Here is a 16,212-nt window from a genome sequence, read left to right on the forward strand (position 1 = left end):
CGCTCCCGGGGCGCTCATCACGGGACGCCCGCCGCTCCCGGGGACAGGCAGTGAGCATCCTGCCCGATGCAATCCCAGTAAGCACAGCTCTCCTAAGCCATTAACGCTCCTGAGCTGTCCATTGGCACGGGCTGCCCAGGGAGGTGGTGGAGTCACCGACCTTGGAGATGCTTAAGGAAAGACTGGATGTGGCACTCAGTGCCCTGGTGTGGCTGACATGGTAGTGTTCAGTCATGGGTTCGACTCAATGATCTCAGAGGTCTTTTGCAACCTAATTGGTTCAATTATTCTGTGAAATGTTACCCAGCAGGGTAACAGGAACATCATCCACCAGAGCAAGGGACCTAATTCATCTCTAAAACAACTCTCACAAACCCAGGAGAGCACGCGGCACTTTCAGTCTGCCTTTCCTAACTACCTGTGTGACCAGGAGTGGGGACATGGGGTGCAGCACGGAGTACAGGCATGTGACCTGAAGCACAGCCTTGACACTGGAGACTCCACGGCTAAAGAAATGCAGACCTGGAGCTGCACAAAATTGGTTTTAGGGGTAACACAGAGGACAAAGTAGATTCCACATGCATATATGTCACAATACAGACAGTAAATTTGAATGTAACAGAGCCACAGACCAATGAAGAAAGATCAAGAGTTTGAAACCTTGTTAGCAAACAAAAAATGACCCCACATGAATCCTGGAGCAAGGAAAAAGAAACCATCCACAGGAATGTCAGATTTGTCGTAGTGAAGCAGTCCACATGCTGACAGCTTGCTATAGTATCCCCCATACACCCCAAAATTAAACTGCTGTCCTTCAGACCCATGGAAGCCACAGAAAGGTGAGCAGTGGTAGGACTAGAAACCCAGAAGTGTGTAGAAAATTTTCAGTGCACTGTTATTTCTTTTTCTGTAACAATTAGATCTGTATTAATAATTATTAGAATTTCACATTTCAACTACTGTAGCAAGAACCAAAAAATTCTTGGTGTATAACATATAAGGCGGGCTTCCTCTTTGCCCTTAAACATGATTTTGAGCGTAACACATGGTGCCCTATGTAACAATTCCTTACATGCCAGGTACATATAAACATGGTTTCCAGCCAGGTCTATTTGTACACATTTTTTCTTCAAATATTTTTCACACAGACCCCTCCTAGCAACCCAACCATTCAGTATGCACTGACCTCACTGGAGACAAATGGTGCAGTGTCCAAGCCAGCCATAAACTATTTTTAATCCAGTAAGGCCAACAGCATGGGACCCAGCTTGGATCTTTCTTCAAAACTCTGCAACCTTTAGATCTATGGCATTCTCTTCCTGATGGGTCAAGTGGTTTCAATAGGACACCTTAAATATTCCAGAGAAGTGATTGTGAAGATGAATGGAAACCTTTTCACAGTGATAAATGCTCACTTCCTTAGCAAGTTCATCGAGCACATCTATATCACAGTAACTTAGTAGTAGACCTCACACTTTACCTTAAAAATATCACAATAGAAATATGTTAGCTAGACTTCTTTGGAGTACTCAACTTGCTTTATGTATTTGCTAAACACACACCCCCTGATATCACAAGAGAAGGGAAAATGAGGCACAAGTGCGAACAACAACAGCTTGTTATTTGCCTTACAGAACAAGTGCTTGTTGCTGACATTCTGATTCACTAGATAAGTTACTGGCCTCAAGAATAATAATTCTGATGCCAACTAAGTAGAAACTTACATACTATTTCTCTGTCTGGTTTTATGTGCATGTTCATCATTACTGGAGAAAAAAGAGAGAAGTAAAAAGTTATCCTTCCATTTCTAGGACTATAACAATACAAAAGATATGAAACCTTTTGCTTAACATGTGTATCTGCATTTGCTTGGTTTTCCTTATAAGTTTCAGCAGCATTTCCCACCCTTTCTTCCATTTCTGTTTTATGCTGGTTTCTTTAAGTATTCACATCACAAGGATCATGCCCACAACATCTGGGATAAACATAAGACTTTTCACTTTCAAAGTGGTTAAGATATACCCATGTTCCAATGTTTCCCCATGCGCCAAGTCTGTAAGGAAAAAAAACCTCAGCCTTTTTCTGAGATGTAATAAGTGTTTTGCCTTGTCACAAATAAGAGAAATTCCATTGTAACAACCCCCAAGAAATATGAAACTCTACCATGAACCTGGTGTTCTCCAACTGTTAAGAAAAATAACACTTAAGGGTTTTAAATCTTATATTTAGGGCTGTGAGGAGGAAGTAGGAAATAACCCTTTTTCTTGAATTCTACTCTACTTACACACTCAGATTGTGTTTGTTTGTTATACTAACTACCCCACTGAGAATTTCCATCTCAGGAAGGTTGAAAATAATGAACATTCTATTAAGGAACACAGAGGTTTAGAAGACCACCAAGCTTCCTTTCTTTATAGTATTACATGTATTTTAGATTCCTAAATAATACAAATGTAGCACTTTTGATGTCCCACCTCTGAGACTAAAAAGGGGGGACTGCAAATACAAGTAAATACTGTCAGAGATATATATCTGTAAAGTTACGAATACCAAATGCAAAGGCTGGCTTGTGATTCAAAGGCAGTTTGCTCTTTTTGCAGGCACTGCAGCAGTGCCTCTGGATACCCTGGTGGCTTTGTCATCTCTTTCTATAGAAGGATTGTAGTATGGGAAAACAGAGAAATTATGAACCAGACACAACAGCAATTACTGAGTTAGAGAACTTGACTGCAACTACTTTGTTCTTTTAGACATATGAGAAATGTTTAATCCAGGGATGACAGAGTTTTCTTAGTTTCTTTCAATAGCTGGGGTGGAAAGACCTTTCTGTCAGAGAGAGGCCTACAAGTCACATCAGTTGAGTTCTGTTCCAGCTCTTCCTCAGGCTTCTGCAGTTGGACCTCTCTGTCCTACTCAGGAAGTTGCGTAAGGAGCGGCATAACTTTAAGCGAAGACTAATCCTGCAGAAATGAGCAAAACCAATCCAAATGAGTTCAGAATCACACAATTACTTTTGAATCACAACATGCATTTGGGAACAATTTCTCAGCTTTCAGCTACTCAAGGCAGTATTTCAATGACAGTTCCAGTCCATTATTATATACCCTAAGATACTGATACCCTGGGAATACACCTACATTCGTCAAACACTAGGCAGTGACCTTGAACATGGGAGTTCTGATACTCTGCAGCGCTCAGATCTAAACTACACTCCCTTGTCCCCTTTGGACCACTCTAAACAGCTCTCCCTGGGAGAAACCTGCAGTAGGAGGGAAAGCCCCCCATACTCTAGACATGACTCAGTCAGTGACACTTGGCCTAGGACTTGCCCCATCTTGCCCAGGAGAACTGATAACGTTGCAGTATCAGCATGTGCATGCTGTAAACCTGACAACCAGAACACTGCGGGAATTCAGCGCTCCACTCAACCCCTGTGCCAGCCCACAGTGTAGTCTGAGTTTAGTCTCTCTTCTTCTTGGGTTAACCTGGGAAGTGGTGGCTCTTAATTAAAATTTGAGGACTCCATTTAAGCTAAATCTTACAGCCTTCAATCAAAGCTGTATAGAGAACTGGTGTGTGGCTGTAGCAAGGTGTCCCGGGAATAGAGTTCAACCAAGCAATTTTTCATGATCGAGACTGCTGTTACTAGATTACACACTCTCTAGAAAGGACCTGGAAAAACACTGGACATGAAGTAATCAGTCACAGATTCTTATAAGATTGTAAAGATGGATCAAAGACAATTCCTTTCCTATGGGACAGTAATGAGTGCTTAACTGTCTCTGCCAGTCAGCTCCTGTGTCTTCTGGCAGAGAAACAGTGAAAATACCTTCTGCAGCATATCTTCTGGATTGTCCAAGAGGCAGAATATATACGCTCAGGGAAGGGAGCAGGACACAGGAATTTCAACATCTTTGAACTACAGATAAGAAACAGAAGATCTATCAAGCTGTGGAACTTGACACAGGTCCCCAGATTTCAAGTGATGAGATTGTGAGATGCTCCTGTCTACTGTACTGCACACAGTCAAGGAGAAACTTCTATAGGCAGATGTAGAGGACTGAAGATTTTCAGTCTTGATTATACACCAAGGGCATGTTGCCCACTCCCTTGGTCAAATGAACAGCTTGCCTAAAGAACTGTCAGACTTGCTGCTCTCTCCTGTTCGGTCTCCTGCTGCTTCCATCTGACACACAACTACCTCTACCAAGCACTGAGCTCTTTATATTTTCCCTGCTGAAATGTAGCTATTTAAAAATACAAAACATTAGTCCTAAACGACCTGCTACTGTCTTTTAATAAATTAGTGAAAATATTACCTTGTCAACCGAAAGTCAAAGTATAGATAAACAATAAGGGATTTAACTGAGCAAAATCATGTATGAACAAAATACTTCTGTTTGTTTTAAAAAGATTAGTGGCAGCATTAACTACTTACCCCAGCTTCTAATTCGTACAAGAAAAGAAACAGTGGTATAAAAAATCACCTACCTTTCTCAACTGTGTACTAAGTCATAGTGGCAGGGAAAAAAATGAGGCAGACTGTTCAAGGACCGCTGAAGTGCGTGGTCAAATAATGTCCTATGAATTTGTCTCTAACATTTCTGCTGGTTTGATGAGCTGTAAATATCATGATCACTCAAGTATTGATTAACCTGCATCATCTCCTGGGATTTGTGCCTCAGGATCTCCCATGTCTCACAAATAGCTTCCATATATTTTGTTTTGCCTTATTACAGCTGCACTGTAAAGCATGACAGTTCAGAATCCAACTTAAACGTTGTTATGACATCCCAATTTGGCAGCCAGAAAAAAAAAAAAAAAAAGAATTCCTGAGAGTGGAAGAGACAAGTAGTCACAGTAATATCCAGAGATGCTCAGACAGCATGAAACATCTTAACGAGGCTTTAGACCCTGGAAAAATCCATCCTATAAGATGGTGGCACCAAAGACTTCGGCGTATGTCTGTCTTACAGCTTTTTATGCCAATAATCTCAAGAAGCACAGGGGCTGTGTACTTAGATGCAAACACTCTAAGCAGCGGCAGGCACATAACAGCTAGTTTCTTCAGCTGAAGCAGTTTTCTTTTGAACCAGCTCAGGTGTGCACAATAACCATGCTGTTGAACAAGCAGAGTTGGAAAATTGTGCAGCTTCAGAAGTAACTTTGAGCTGGGTGTTGGACCAGATGACCTCAAAAGGCCTTTCCCAGCTTAATTACTTTCTTATTCTGAGATGGTAGGGAGAAGAATAGAAAAAGACATGACGCCTACCTGACACATGCCTACAGACAAAATCAGTCAATTTTGGATATGTAAACTCACTCCAAGCACAGAAGTTGGTATTTGCTGCCTGTTGGGGCCTCCCACTTCGGCAAAACAGCAGTTTAAAGTCATTATATCAGTCATTATTAGAGGTAAAATGATTCAATTCTGAGCTTGCCAACCGTCCTTGCTTATGAATAAGTCACCTAAAAACCATCCTTTGATATGAACAAAGCCACAAGAAGTATCTTCTATGTAATAAAAATAGATTTAATTGCCTGAAAAGGACTTCTGCATCCTGATCGTCTCCACTCAAAGGTGGATATCTGCCTTGTCCTTCTGAGTGGCATAAGGGGAAACGAGGGCTGGAGTAGTTAACCAGATGAGGAGCTCATTGATCAAAACTGACAGGAGGAACCCGAGCACCCCTCATTCCAGAAATTTTCAGTTATGAAGTGGCCCTTAGGAGCCTTTACAGCCCGGTGTCACTTCAGAGCAACTGCACTCATCGCAGCCTGTATTAGCCTCAAAGCAGTTTTAGATCATGTCCACCAGCAATTGCTCCCTTAGGACTATTTCATTCTGCTTTTGATATGGACAGTCAAATAGGACTGGATCAAAAAACCACAGGATGCCACAGGTGGTACAGAACCATTCAAATACAACAACATCAAGTAAACATGACACAGGGAAACTACAAAAGTCAACAGAAGTTAAGAGTTTGATGGTGACATCATACAGGACAACATTGCCCAAACCCTCAAAACACACAGTTCTAAATTAAAACCACTCAGTTAAGAGTCTGGAAAAACTGTTTTGTGGCCAAGCAGTAGGGCACACTGGGCATAACAGCAGTACCAACTTCTTACGTAGCTCTACGGAAAACACAACCAATCCTATGAAAATAACCATGACATGCACAGTGAATCTCAATAACAAGCTTTGTGTAGACAGCATGGAAAACAACTAGTTTGCTGAATTTTACCTAAAAAGCTGTAAAAAACTTGGTGTACTGGGTATGGCCAGGATGGAGTTAACTTCCTTCATAAGAGCCCATATCATACTATCCTTCCCCCCAAGTTGAGCAGGAAGTTGTGAGAGGACCCAAACTGTCCAAGGGCAAATTCCATATCATATAAAGTTCTGCTACCCAACAGAAGCTGGGTTAGAAGAAGGTGTGTGGGTGTGTGACCTCTGAGGTAGAGGCCTGGAGCATGGCTAGGCACTGCACTAAGGGGTGGTGAACAGCTGCCTTGGCATCCCTTGGGTCTTTCCCCTTCTTTTTCCTTCATTTATTAAAGTCTCTTTATCTCAACCCACAACTTTTGCTCTCCTTTTATGTGCTGTCATGCTGGAGGAGGAGGAAGAGTGAGGAAGTAGCTGTGGGGGCACTCAGCTGTTGGCGAGGGTCAACCCACAACAGTTGGTAACAATCTCTTCTAAACCCACGACAATCTGATCTTATCATCACCTTTATTTGGCAGTGAATTAACTGTAACAGATTGTGGTCTGAATAGTAAGTTTGAAAGACAAATTATTGTTTCCAGCAGATTTATCTACTACACAATGTACAATGTTAAAATCATGGGGTGGAATTGAAGAGGAATTAGAAAGAAATTTAAGAGGTTGTTTCATATCTGCTCACAGCAGGAAACAAGCCACCTCTCAAACCAGGGAGACACCATAAATCAAAAGTATCTTTCAGTTGTGCAAGACATTGGCTCCCTGTTCCTGGCTGACACTGAGCTTCAAACCTTGTTGTAGCCAAAGGGTACTTCCTTCTTTTAATTTTTGGACATTATTTCTCATCATATCCTTAGTGGACCTAGAGAAAGTCCTTACACAGTTTTTCAGTACTTGAGACATAGTCTCATGTTTCTCTTCAATTTCTGTTCCCACTAAAAAGAATAAAAAATTAGAATGCTTCCAATGTTAGATCACCGGTCCTCACCCATTCTCATAGTGTATATTTAAGGCTTCTGTCTCACTTTTCAGCTCTGAAACCAAGTTATCTGTTTCTGCAAGTTTATTTGTGAGGCTCTAAAATAAGAATGAAAGGTCTTGAACTTAAAGAACTGCACTGCGATCAGTTCTAGAGGAATACAAACATACAGAGCTGCTCAGATCACACATTACAAAGAGATAATCCAAGAAATGTATTTTAATGATCTGCTCTTTAATTGTGCAGTTGGCTCAGATTCTAGTGAACACATTCTTTACAAGGCTTAACAGTGGAAACTTTGACAAGCAGGTTCGTAAATTCTTTATAGCAGATACTACTGATACATTATTTGATATTGTTTCTGAAACTGCAACTGGCTGGCAACATTTTCAAAGACTCAGAAACACCTTTATGCAGATTTCTATTTATGCTAAACTTCTATCTTTAGGTTGACCAGCCAATGTATATGGAAACAGGGTTGGGGTTTCTTTAATCCAAATTTTTTTTAAAAAATCACTATTATTCTTACAGCTTTCATCAGAATGCCTTCCCCCAAGTAAGTTAGTACTGATGCTGATCTACATAACTGACAGAGCTCTTCCATAACACTGTATGAAACAACATCAAAGCTTAATTCTGCACTTTTGCCCCAAATACAGACATAAAGTAAAAATTAATGGAAATTCTGCATTTCTTGGTACTGTCTCATTCACTTCCACAGTAGTAACCACTGTGTAACTCCTCAGACCATTTTCAAAATGCAGTCTCTGACATTTTAATTAATATGGAGACAAAATACTATTAGTTATCTACTGAGTACTTTGCTCTGTACAATAAATTTAATAAACCCTGGGGAAAAAAAATCATACCAGTGTAAGGAAAGGTATTTTTTTTGTATGTTTTTATACCAGTCTCCTGATTTGGGACAAAGTTTTTGTATCTGCCAGGAAGGAGATCAAGGTCCAATTAAAAAGACCTAAATACATCTTAAAAGTAAACCTAGAGGAATCTTGACCGTACAGAAACACATATTGGTATCTGATATATCAGCCCTGCTGTGGACACAAATCAGCTCTTAATTAAAACATTGTTTTAAACTGAATTTTATTAAAGACAATAAAACACACAGGTGCTATTCCTACTTTTTGCATTAGTGTACAGCTTCATCACAGGCTGGCTGGCGCACATGCACATGAAAGCAGTTTGGCTGTACCGAGCATCTTTCCATTTCAACACTTGAAATCAAAACACCGCTTCCCTCAACTGAGCAACATCAGTTCTTGGTTAAAAATCCATTACTATTTAAAGCAAGATGACTACTTAAAATCAAACTAAAAAAAGAAAAAAAGAGAGAGAGAAGAAAGAAGGCAACTAGTTCTGCAGTCTGGCTTGCCTTATATAGTTATGCTAAAGGAAAAAGGAGCAGAGCCAACATTGTGAAACTTAAGCTAGAAGGCAGCTATATGGCTTATGTGAGGCAATGGTGCCACCCAATGTCCAGAAGTTATACATAAATTTGTTTTTCTTTATTGATCCAAGAGCAAAAAAACCCCAAACCCAAACTCAACAAACTGTGCGTAATGTTATTAGTAATCATAACTGTATGCGAAAGCTTGGCTCAGGCATAAGATTAACAGATGTGGTAAATTTCTAAGCAGGCAAATATTTCTTTAGTTTCAACTTGAATTCTCTGTAAAATGAATATTAGCATAGGCCAGGTAAATCCATTCAAGCTGTCAAAACACTTCTACTAACATTTTCCTAAGGTCCTTGTTATTTTAGTTTCTCACTTTTTGAGCCCACTAGGTTGGGGCCTCTCACAGGGATCATTCTTCAGCATGTTTCAAGCAGTGCAGGAACTTTACTATTATACTACTAAAATGGAAATTTGTGCACAATAATCCAGTTTGATAAACGGATTAATCCAGCCTGTGTTCAAAGACAGTAACTTTTTAGAAAGGCACCTGAAACTATAAATAAAGAGTATATAATATTGGAAAACTTTAGCAGGAGATCATTAATGACAATTACTGTTAAAAGTGCACATCTCACTTATGTTTGGAATTTTGCCCTCATCCCCCTACTAGAGGAATATTGTGTGACTGCATCTGAAATAAAAAAATGCTCTAATGAGCGTATCTCTTTCTTGTGTAATTCTAAGTCTATAAGTAAATGTAAATGTTTTATACCACTTTGCAGATCATGTGTCCTGTGCTATAGAGCATTCTGCCAACTCTTTGAGCTATCTTCAACTCTTTAAAATAATCTTTAAATGTAAATACAAAACTACATGAGGCAAGTCATGCATATTTACAAAAGTAGTCACATCACAAAAAGTATTTTTGTGTTAAGATCTATATCCCTGTATTAGAACGTTCTGATATTTTTTCAAATATTACTTCTTTCTATGCACTTGCTAGTTACTTATGCAACTATGGATTTGTGCTGCCTTATTTTCACTGTATTCATAACTGACAAGTAAACAAGCTCCCTTCAGAGGCCTTTAATTTTCAGAAAACACATAATATTTCTTAGTCAAGCATATTGATTTTTTTTTCTTAAAACAAAACAAAATGAAACAAAACAAAACAACAACAACAACAAAAACAAACAAACAAACAAAAAACCAATAAAAACAACCAAACAAAAAAAGCCACACCAAAACCTGTGGTTTTGGATGCACCACCTTTGAGACATTCCTTGAAAAGGAAGAAATTTCACCCATTAATCACTCACCCTGTTGATCTTTAACTCTCAGTATTTCACCTTCCATCCAACAGATGTTTATAGCTTTCGTATGAAAGCAGTTTGAAGTTTTCAACTCTCAGAATACATTTTATTAACAGATTTATGTTGTAGCATGTTTAAGGTAGACATATAACAGTTAATATGCTCTAAGTATAGCTATAGAGGTACTATAAACAAAGGAAAATTTTATAGTCCCCCATTTGTGGAAATTGTTGATGTCATGTGAATGAAAGTGGGGAAATCCTAGAAAAAAAGAGAAAAGTGTTTGATCTGTGTATGTATAGACATGGAGCAATGCACACATGCTTTTAAAAGACTCTTTATTACACGGTCTTTCAAAGCATGTTTACTATAATCTGAAGTGTGTATATATTTATGTAGTTAGTTATCTTTTCATGCTGTCCAGGCCTATCTGCTCAGTCAGTAGATTTTCTGAAAGTTACTGGAAAAGAAAAATAAATTAATTTCTTAGTGTCTGGACAGAAGATCCTGGTGTTATACTGGGGTTTTTTTGTTTCGTTTCTTTTTTAAAAAGTAAAAATCTGAACAGTCTTTGAAGTGCTTTGGATACTTTCTAGTGAAAAAACGGCTTGGATTACTGTCAGAAATTCATAACAAGGACATGTCATACTAATAATGTAAGTGATATTTTTAAAACATTCTGCCAATGTTGAAAGCACAAGAAGTCTGCATAATCCGTGCACATCTAATTAGCACTGAGTCATATAAATGATACATAATGATTTGGCAGCATATTGCCAGATGGTTTGCCATCAGATCAAGTAGTAATAACTTACCTTATTTATTTCCATTCCCCCACCCCTTATTTTCATTTTCATCCATTTTCATTTCTCTACTTAAAAATAACTTTCAGTTCCTTTCATTTCATATACAAGAACCAGTCAAAACCTCACTGATTTTTTTTTTTAAATCCAGACTGCCTAAGGAGGCTTTGCAATCCTTCTGATTTTAGAAGTACTTTTATTTTATTAATTGCACTTAGGCATCAGAGAGTTTATACAATCTAGTTCCATATTTACTTAAAAACCATCCAGCTCTCTGCTTCTTCCAATTAGTGATGTGCAGCTGGTCATCTATATTAATTTTGTTTTGCACCATAATCATATTGTCTGATTTTCTTGTTTAAAACACATCTTGTGTCTAAGCAACAGGAGAAGAGGTTATGAGGGAATTATAAACATATAATCACTCACGTTAAAGTATTTGACATTCATGAACACTCCAGGTTTAGTACTATTTGAATGTTCCTAAGCTCCATAATTTTGGATCTTAAAGCATTTATGGGACACTTGCCTTCCTGTGCTAAGTTTATTAAATACAAAGTAAATAAAGTGTAAATGTTCTTTTTCCTAAAATCTTAACATTTTCCAGTAGGACAATCCAGTTGTTTAAGTGAGTGGATTAAAACATCTGTACCTCCAAGGGAATAGAACGAAGAAGTTCACAATAACCTTGGCACTGTAACTTTTAACTTACCTTCTCCACCTTTGCATTGTTTCAGTCTTAATTTGCGCTTTTCTAAATACAAATAATGCTTTATCAACATCAGACACTATTGGTAGTTTCCCAGCCATCAAAGCAAACATTCACAGCTACAGGTTTTGAGGAATTCATGTTAACATCAAAAATAAAGTCTTCTCCATTTTAACTCATGTTTTATAAGCACACAGATATATTAATAGGCATAAAAATGAAAAAAACTCACAGGAAAAGGACATCCTTGTATGCAGATCAAAAAAGTTTTTTGGGGTTAAGAGTCTTATTCAGAGTGTCAGGAGGATAAAGCATTACCCTGTTGGTTACTCTGGGATTTGGATTTGCTATGGTGTGTGTTCAAGTATGGTGATCCATGGCCAGAGCTGCAAAGAGCCTCATTAGAATTTGCCAGGTGCTGAGGCTTTTATCAGGAAGCACGCAAAAATCTATCAAGTGAAGTTTATCTGCCTTACCAAAGAGCCTGTGCATTTTGTACAAAGTGGATATTCCCCACAGTAGGGATGCTCTGAACAGCTCAGCTCAGATTTCAAACATTCAGAAAGCAGTGCTCATTGATTGCTACGCTTCAGGCTGCTTACACTACCTCATTGGCGACTTATCCTCTTCAATTTTCCTCTCTTTCTCCAGGACAAGAATGTGGATGGAGGTATTAGCAAAGATGATACTGTAGAAATTATCACTAACATTTCCCATACAGAAGAGACCAAAAAAAATTTTAAGTGAAAATACAAGCATGATGTGTTAGCTGTTGTCTCACATAGTTGGATAGACTTTTGGCAACTCACATTATTTTCCTTGACACAATCCTATTTTTCGCTTGATTTACAAAATGTTTATAGACATTAAAGTAAATACCATACAGTGGTAAAATAGTGGTATGAAAATCAGTGTAAAGCAAGAGCTGAAGTACAGGATTGTACCACAAGGGTGAGACTACTGGAGCTGTCTAGTGAACTAACTCATATTTCCGGAGAACCACAGCTTGATAGGAATGTCAGTCTTTCTTTGGACTAAGCAATGACCTGAAGTGCTCTTTACCATTTAAACCTTAGCTGAGAACCCAAGAACAAATGAAGTCTAATCTCATTAGGTTGCATTAAAGACCTTCTCAAATGATGAGAGACAGAGACAGAAACATTGCAGAAGCTTAGATTGACCAGCATGTGCTATCATTAAGAGCCAACTGCTCACATTTACAGAAGGGCAGCTGCAGTAAAGCTGGCACAGGCAACTTCCAAACAGATTAGAACAATAGCATGGGCTGGAATGCAGCTCAACCCCCAAATGGAAAGTGAGAACATATATAAAGTCCCCAGATAAATGATAGAGACCTATTTACTTGGAATGCAATGTTTAGATGTTGCCTGCCTATACTGGGGTGGGTTTTCCTGTTTTCTGTTTCAAATAAAATATGAAGATTATGTACAAAGAATGCTGCCTCTACTGTCCCAGCAGAGCTCCTGCAGATCTGTTTGGACCTCTGGCAACACAGCAGAAATTTCAAGCTCAATTGTTTGCTGTGTTATTTTCTGTGACGCTTGGCCTTCCACAGGGACATTAGCCCTGTGACGCCTGGGCTTCCACAGGGACATTAGCCCATCCTCTAGTTGACTGAGGTCATGTTTTATAACGGTAACATTCCCTGTATAGACACTAATGTCATTCTATCTCTCCACCCCATGGCAGTTTACCAACATTAGTACTGGTTTAACATGAGATAACTCCTGTTCCCATGTCAAATTCAGTTTCTGAACACCTTTATTAATGTTCTGGTAGAGGCCACAGTATCAAATATGAAAATAATTTTTAAAGGCCTGATCAACTACCATTTTAAAGCACTGCTTGCACTGATGAAAGTCAGACTGTTCTTTTCTCCAGGTCAGAATCTGGGCATGTTTACAGAAGCCCTTAACAGTCACAGTGAGAGCACTTACAGAGCTAAACTCCCTACTCATACTGAGGAGTAAAGAAAAATCCACCTGAGATACATTTTGTTGCCAAACTCTCTCTTCATTCATCATAAGTTAAACACTGAAGTAGAGAGAATATTTGGGTAAACATATATCCTAACTGTGCAAGACAACCTTAAAAATTTGAAAAACATGGGTCAGTAGTTATATTCTGGTAACCAGCTACAATAGTTGGTGCATTGCAAAACCACAAAGGTTAAAATAGAGCATCCATGTGTAAGAATCCAGTATCCCACTGAACAATGAGAAAGCAGGAATAGCAGAACTCTCCTCTTTTCTTCCCAGCAGCATTAGGATCACAGACTATTTGACCAAGGAGAACATTAACAGAAATTTCACTTCAGGCCAGCATGTCTGTCCACCTGGACATCCAGAAAAGGCTGATGTGACACCCAAAAAGAAGGGCAGCACACTGGTTAACCTCAGTTCCTAAACTCACAAGCTTTCCAACACTAATGAACACCAGCAGAGGTTACAATGTTTTCCCACACGCCCCTACAAGAAGATTGACAGTCAATATGTAACCCTTCCTATCTCTAGTTTAGAAGGAAGAGACACACAAGTCTTCACATTGCTGGAAGAAAGAACCAAGAGTTTTCAGAATCTTCTCCTAGACTTTTAAAATAAAGTTTATCATCTCATTTCTGCAGCCCTTGGTAAATCATGGTGTTAATGATTCCAATCCTGCTGGCTTTATCCAGAGCATCAGATTAGACAGACAGATGCAAGTGTTCTCACTGCTAAGCCTCATCAGTGTGTTAACCTTAGCCAGCCAATGCTGTATGATTTCTTGATGCCTCTTTGATCTTGTATTTCTTGGTTCTCATCTGTGATGAAAAGCAGGGGGTTCTTATTCACATCATAACATTCAAACTTGTCCCTTCACTAAGCACTTCCTGGTGGCAGCACGCTGTGCCCACAGTCACAGGGTTTCCAGCCTCCAGATTTGCTGGCAGCTTGCATCCTTTCAGAATGGCCCACACCACTGCATCAGCTGCCCCAGGCCCAGACTCAGGAACCATCTCTAGCAAGCACCTTACCAATATTACCTCCCTCAGCAGTTCTTGTCTTCCCTCTACTCCTCCCCAATACCATTTAGAGCTCCATAGTGGGAACTCACCTCACAGACAGCAAGTCGCTACCAATATGTGCTTCTGCTCTAGGCTGAGTAAAAAAAACTTTATTCCTATACTGGGATTCCACTTCATTGAAGCCATAACTCAACCACTGCACTGCACCATCAGAGATGATGCCAGCAGAGTAACTTCCAAATTCACTGCTGAGCTTTTTCTCCCTTTAGAGAACAGCTGCAAATCTGGGCAAACAGTCAAGTTTTCTTCTTTTTCTATTCAAGGATAAACAATGTATAACAAAAGAGAAAAAGCAGAAAGAATGTTTGGTATCTACTTTTATTATCTATGGCAACACTTAAACCACCAGGTATGCTCTGTGTCTGTAATTTGCCACAACAGGACTTTCTAAACAACCACTGAAAATACTAGGTACCCCACTTCTTGTCAGATAAGGTGACAGCTGACATACCGGTGAACCGATAAATGAAAAGACTGGTTTTTCACCTTCAAGTTCTAGACAAGTATTATCCAGGATGCAAGGACTTTGGATGCTCATGAAGGCTGCTTAAGTACTTTAAGCATTTCTTTATCAGGATATTTAAGCAGCTAAATACTTTGATGAAGTCTGTCTCCTCATTCAAAACTGGAAATACATTATCATGAATATTTACCATGTCAAGTAAGGACACGAAACCTCATCAACTCACACACACACATCTATCAGGCCAACCTATCAGCTCATTCTGAAGTTAGAAGCTGCATCCTTAGCTAGTGACACTGGTCTCATGAATTTCTCAGCTCTGTGTCTCCTCTGGAACAGGCAAGCACTATTTCAGGAGAACAAATCCTCCCCATGCACCCTCATGAGGGGTCGAGATCCCGCGAGCTGAATGTTACTCAACTCTGAGGCAAAGCTTTATCAGAAATTGCTGAACTACAGTACCTAGAAAGGGGGGCGGGGGGTGGGAGGTGGGGGTGGAAATATCTTGTCTCTTCCATGCAAGGACACTCAGGACACTGAATGCAATCGCCTCTCCCTGCCCTTTGTAACAGCCAGGACCTGAAAGGCAGCATCTAACATGCAGAGAGGACACAGTCTTAAGCTGTGCCAGGGGGAGTATGAGGCTGGACATTAGGAGAAAGTTCTTCACAGAAAGGGTGATTAGATACTGGAATGGGCTGGTGGGAGCCACAGGGAGGTGGTAGAGTCACTGTGCTTGGAGGTGTTTAAGCAAAGAGTAGATGTGGCACTCAGTGCCATGGTCTGGTTTTCATGCCTTGGTCATGGTTGGATTCAATTATCTCAAAGGTCCCTTTAGGTCAACCTAATCGATTCTGTGATGGATGTACCGCTGGCAACTGAAATCAGGATCTGTGAACCCACCATACCTCCATACGGAATGCAGAAGGTTAAGGCTTCTTCTAGCAGGGATGGGGTCCTGCACAAAAAGCTAGAGCTAGACAGCTGGGAGGCAATAGGACATATATGCTATAGTGGGTTGCGGCACCCTGAGACAAAAGCCCTCTGCAGAGAACAAGTGATCTGTAGAATTAACATATTTAGTCTGGCAGCACAGAGGGGAGACACTTACAACAACGTGACAATCGGCCCTAGAGATGTTTCCCAGTGTATTAAGGTAGGGGCATTGCCGCGGAGAGCCGCTCATCTCCCGTTCTCCCGCACATTCCAGGCAGCAG

At 39.8% G+C, this 16,212-nt stretch overlaps 1 long non-coding RNA gene across 1 annotated transcript; it reads left to right on the forward strand.

Annotated features, from left to right (window-relative positions):
* The first annotated feature begins 2,700 nt into the window (after positions 1–2,700).
* On the forward strand, positions 2,701–16,112 carry LOC108446001. The gene is made up of 3 exons (XR_001861099.1): positions 2,701–2,713; positions 4,753–4,759; positions 15,600–16,112. It is a non-coding gene; the product is annotated as an uncharacterized LOC108446001 (long non-coding RNA).
* The last annotated feature ends 100 nt before the right edge of the window (positions 16,113–16,212 follow it).

This window comes from Corvus brachyrhynchos, unplaced genomic scaffold, assembly GCF_000691975.1.
Source record: "Corvus brachyrhynchos isolate BGI_N302 unplaced genomic scaffold, ASM69197v1 scaffold103, whole genome shotgun sequence".
Classification (NCBI taxonomy): domain Eukaryota; kingdom Metazoa; phylum Chordata; class Aves; order Passeriformes; family Corvidae; genus Corvus; species Corvus brachyrhynchos.